This window comes from Choloepus didactylus, chromosome 2 (genome assembly GCF_015220235.1).
Source record: "Choloepus didactylus isolate mChoDid1 chromosome 2, mChoDid1.pri, whole genome shotgun sequence".
In the NCBI taxonomy this organism is placed as follows: Eukaryota; Metazoa; Chordata; class Mammalia; order Pilosa; family Megalonychidae; genus Choloepus; species Choloepus didactylus.
This window is the reverse complement of record NC_051308.1, coordinates 215,357,505-215,363,396: the sequence shown is the minus strand read 5'-3', so window position 1 is coordinate 215,363,396 and position 5,892 is coordinate 215,357,505. Positions and strand designations below refer to the sequence as shown.

At 39.4% G+C, this 5,892-nt stretch overlaps 1 pseudogene; it reads left to right on the top strand.

Annotated features, from left to right (window-relative positions):
* The first annotated feature begins 4,383 nt into the window (after positions 1-4,383).
* On the top strand, positions 4,384-5,477 carry LOC119514293 (annotated as a pseudogene).
* The last annotated feature ends 415 nt before the right edge of the window (positions 5,478-5,892 follow it).

Genomic DNA, 5,892 nt, shown 5'->3' with positions numbered 1-5,892 from the left:
ACATTAACAAGTGAAAAGGGAAAAATCAATTGATCATCTCAATGGATGCTGAAAAAGCATTTGACAAAATCCAACATCCCTTTTTGATAAAAACACTTCAAAAGGTAGGAATTGAAGGAAACTTCCTCAACATGATAAAGAGCATATATGAAAAACTCACAGCCAGCATAGTAGTCAATGGTGAGAGACTGAAAGCCTTCCCTCTAAGATCAGGAACAAGACAAGGATGCCCGCTGTCACCACTGATATTCAACATTGTGCTGGAAGTGCTAGCCAGGGCAATCCGGCAAGGCAAAGAAATAAAAGGTATCCAAATTGGAAAAGAAGAAGTAAAACTGTCATTGTTTGCAGATGATATGATCTTATATCTAGAAAACCCTGAGAAATCGACGATACAGCTACTAGAGCTAATAAACAAATTTAGCGAAGTAGCGGGATACAAGGTTAATGCACATAAGTCAGTAATGTTTCTATATGCTAGAAATGAACAAACTGAAGAGACACTCAAGAAAAAGATACCATTTTCAATAGCAACTAAAAAAATCAAGTACCTAGGAATAAACTTAACCAAAGATGTAAAAGACCTATACAAAGAAAACTACATAACTCTACTAAAAGAAATAGAAGGGGACCTTAAAAGATGGAAAAATATTCCATGTTCATGGATAGGAAGGCTAAATGTCATTAAGATGTCAATTCTACCCAAACTCATCTACAGATTCAATGCAATCCCAATCAAAATTCCAACAACCTACTTTGCAGACTTGGAAAAGCTAGTTATCAAATTTATTTGGAAAGGGAAGATGCCTCGAATTGCTAAAGACACTCTAAAAAAGAAAAACGAAGTGGGAGGACTTACACTCCCTGACTTTGAAGCTTATTATAAAGCCACAGTTGCCAAAACAGCATGGTACTGGCACAAAGATAGACATATAGATCAATGGAATCGAATTGAGAATTCGGAGACAGACCCTCAGATCTATGGCCGACTGATCTTTGATAAGGCCCCCAAAGTCACTGAACTGAGTCATAATAGTCTTTTCAAGAAATGGGGCTGGGAGAGTTGGATATCCATATCCAAAAGAATGAAAGAGGACCCCTACCTCACCCCCTACACAAAAATTAACTCAAAATGGACCAAAGATCTCAATATAAAAGAAAGTACCATAAAACTCCTAGAAGATAATGTAGGAAAACATCTTCAAGACCTTGTATTAGGCGGCCACTTCCTAGACTTTACACCCAAAGCACAAGCAACAAAAGAGAAAATAGATAAATGGGAACTCCTCAAGCTTAGAAGTTTCTGCACCTCAAAGGAATTTCTCAAAAAGGTAAAGAGGCAGTCAACTCAATGGGAAAAAATTTTTGGAAACCATGTATCTGACAAAAGACTGATATCTTGCATATATAAAGAAATCCTACAACTCAATGACAATAGTACAGTCGGCCCAATTATAAAATGGGCAAAAGATATGAAAAGACAGTTCTCTGAAGAGGAAATACAAATGGCCAAGAAACACATGAAAAAATGTTCAGCTTCACTAGCTATTAGAGAGATGCAAATTAAGACCACAATGAGATACCATCTCACACCGGTTAGAATGGCTGCCATTAAACAAACAGGAAAATACAAATGCTGGAGGGGATGTGGAGAAATTGGAACTCTTATTCACTGTTGGTGGGACTGTATAATGGTTCAGCCACTCTGGAAGTCAGTCTGGCAGTTCCTTAGAAAACTAGATATACAGTTACCATTCGATCCAGCGATTGCACTTCTCGGTATATACCCGGAAGATCGGAAAGCAGTGACACGAACAGATATCTGCACGCCAGTGTTCATAGCAGCATTATTCACAATTGCCAAGAGATGGAAACAACCCAAATGTCCTTCAACAGATGAGTGGATAAATAAAATGTGGTATATACACACGATGGAATACTACGCGGCAGTAAGAAGGAACGATCTCGTGAAACATATGACAACATGGATGAACCTTGAAGACATAAAGCTGAGTGAAATAAGCCAGGCACAAAAAGGGAAATATTATATGCTACCACTAATGTGAACTTTCAAAAATGTAAAACAAATGGCTTATAATGTAGAATGTAGGGGAACTAGCAATAGAGAGCAATTAAGGAAGGGGGAACAATAATCCAAGAAGAACAGATAAGCTATTTAACTTTCTGGGGATGCCCAGGAATGACTATGGTCTGTTAATTTCTGATGGATATAGTAGGAGCAAGTTCACAGAAATGTTGCTATATTAGGTAACTTTCTTGGGGTAAAGTAGGAACATGTTGGAAGTTAAGCAGTTATCTTAGGTTAGTTGTCTTTTTCTTACTCCCTTGTTATGGTCTCTTTGAAATGTTCTTTTATTGTATGTTTGTTTTCTTTTTAACTTTTTTTTCATACAGTTGATTTAAAAAAGAAGGGAAAGTTAAAAAAGAAAAAAAAAAAAAAAACAAGGAAAAAAAAAGATGTAGTGCCCCCTTGAGGAGCCTGTGGAGAATGCAGGGGTATTCGCCTACCCCACCTCCATGGTTGCTAACATGACCACAGACATAGGGGACTGGTGGTTTGATGGGTTGGGCCCTCTACCACAGGTTTTACCCTTGGGAAGACGGTTGCTGCAAAGGAGAGGCTAGGCCTCCCTATGGTTGTGCCTAAGAGCCTCCTCCCGAATGCCTCTTTGTTGCTCGGATGTGGCCCTGTCTCTCTAGCTAAGCCAACTTGAAAGGTGAAATCACTGCCCTCCCCCCTACGTGGGATCAGACACCCAGGGGAGTGAATCTCCCTGGCAACGTGGAATATGACTCCCGGGGAGGAATGTAGACCTGGCATCGTGGGACGGAGAACATCTTCTTGACCAAAAGGGGGATGTGAAAGGAAATGAAATAAGCTTCAGTGGCAGAGAGAATCCAAAAGGAGCCAAGAGGTCACTCTGGTGGGCACTCTTACGCACACTTTAGACAACCCTTTTTAGGTTCTAAAGAATTGGGGTAGCTGGTGGTGGATACCTGAAACTATCAAACTACAACCCAGAACCCATGAATCTCGAAGACAGTTGTATAAAAATGTAGCTTATGAGGGGTGACAAGGGGATTGGGAAAGCCATAAGGACCACACTCCACTTTGTCTAGTTTATGGATGGATGAGTAGAAAAATAGGGGAAGGAAACAAACAGACAAAGGTACCTAGTGTTCTTTTTTACTTCAATTGCTCTTTTTCACTCTAATTATTATTCTTGCTATTCTTGTGTGTGTGCTAATGAAGCTGTCAGGTATTGATTTGGGTGATGAATGTCCAACTATGTAATGGTACTGTGAACAATCAAAAGTACGATTTGTTTTGTATGACTGCGTGGTATATGAATATATCTCAATAAAATGAAGATTAAAAAAAAAAAAAAAAAAGACATAATGCTGAGCAAAATAAGCCAGGCACAAAAAGAGAGATATTGTATGTTACCACTAATGTGAATTCTGTGAAAAATGTACAATGTTTTATACTGTAGAATGTAGGGGACCTAGAGATACCAATTAGTGGAGGGGGAATGATAATCTAATAAGAACAGATAAACTATGGAGGGTAATCTCAAGGTTATGGGAATGCTCAGGAATGATTATGGTTTGTAAACTTTCTTGGATATAGTAAGATCATGTTGGAAGCAATAGAGTTATTTTAGGTTTTTTTTTCTCTTATTCCATTGTTTTCTTAGGGGTTGTTAATTTTCTTGGGGTATGGTAGGAACATGTTGGAAGCAATGTAGTTATTTTAGATTATTTGTTTTTCTTACTCCTCTGTTTGGACATGGTTTATTAATTTTCTTGGGGTATGGTAGGAACATATTGGAAGCAAAGTAGTTATTTTAGGTTATTTGTTTTCCTTAATCCATTGCTTTGTTTGAAATGTTGTGGGGTTTTTTTGGTTGTTGTTTGCCTGTTTGTTTTTAATTTTTTGATAAACAAAGTTAAAAAATTGAAAAAAAATCAGTAGAAAAATGGGAGTAAAAACTAAATGACAAATAGGGTGGGATGGGGGGATGGTTTGGGTATTCTCTTTTCACTTTTATTTTTTATTCTTATTCTGATTCTTTCTGATGTAAGGAAAATGTTCAGAAATAGATTGTGGTGATGAACGCATAACTATATGATCATACTGTGAACAGTTGATTGTATACAATGGATGACTGTATGGTTTATGAATATATTTCAATAAAACTGAATTAAAAAAAAAAAAAAAAGAAAAGAACAGGATGTCGAGCTTCCACCTCCCTACTTCTTAATTTAACTCCCTTCTGTCCCCCAGAATTCCCCGGATAAGATCTGAGCCTTTATTGGAGTTATAGACCAGAATGAAAGAGTTGCTCTAGTGTAGCTGGAATGTCAGTGGGCTTTGAAAAGGAAGATATTGTAATGCGTTCATGCATCTGACCTCCGAATTAGCCAACAGAGCGAACATAACTGACTCAATTAGGTAAATGTGAGGCCTGTAGGATTCAAAAGTTTGCTGGGAAGATTGAAAGATGGAGAAAGGAAATAGAACCCATTCTCATTTGAGTGAATTCCCATGTGTTGCTCAACTCAAAGCAAAAGCAAGAGCTTTAATGCATTGAGAGGTTCTACCTGCTGCTTCACGCTGAGACAGGTGTGTTGTATAGTGGAGCTTTGGTGTTACACGAACCTGGGTTTGAATCTTGCCTCCTCCATTTGCCTCAAGAATTTATAAACTGGGGATAATAATATCCACCTCATAGGGTTGCTGTAAAATTTTTAAACTTTTAATATGTATTTATTCTCTGATTTAAAATCCAATACCAGCTCTTTCCAGCCAGAGCTGTGCAACGGGCTTCTCTCAGGGCAGCTGGCATAAGCACTGCAGGACTGGAGGTGACAGAAAACCATACCACAAAAGGCAAAAGTATGAGCCAGGACACCTGGAAGTCAACACTATGATTGCCCTTGCACACAGTTTATTTGTGAGGAGGCAACAAGAAGTACCGTGTTCTAAGTAAGGCTGGACATGGGAACCTCTCCGGTGGCTGAGTGTTGTACTCAAGGATGAGGATCAGCGATGTTGTCCACATGCATCCAACCATGAACTGGTCAGCACCAAGGCCCTGGTGAAGGACCACACTGTGCTCACTGACAGCACATGGTATCAGTGGTGGTCCCAGGCCTGCTAGGCACTCTCTGTGGGCCCCAGGAAGGGGGCCAAGCTGACTCCTGGGGAGGAAGAGATTTTAAGCAAAAAGTGATCAAAGAGAACTCAGAAGAAATATGATGAAAGGAAAAAGTGATCAAAAATCAGTGATCTTCTGGAGGAGCAGTTTCAGCAGGGCAAGCTTCTTGCCAGCATGGCCTCAAGGCCAGGCCAGTGTGGCTGAGCAGATGGTGCTGTGCTAGAGGGCAAGCAGCTGGGGTTCTACCTGAGGAATGCAAATCCACATCCCTCCCATCCTAGTTCATGTAACTAATGGATATATTATCTAAAAATTTTTAAAAAATCATTTATTTTTGCTCACATTGTTCCCACTTTGGCCATTAGCAGATCCCTCATTGGCTCCTATGTTCTTTTGACAGCCCACAAATGTTCCAAGCTCACCTTGCTTTTTCCATTCTCCAGCTCTGGAATAAACCACTTATCCCAGGAACGCTGGTTCCTTTTAAAGGAGAATGGTATTTAGAAACCAAGATCTGGGCACTAGGTGTGCTCATTGCTACTGAGGAGTCATTGGACAGATCTAGGGTACACACACACACACACATACACACATTAACCCACACATATATGCATGCCTATATTTCTGCATCTATCTACTACACTCTGGTTTTATAAGATGTCAACAATAGGGGAAATAGCATGAGGAATATAAGAGAATGCTTTGTTTA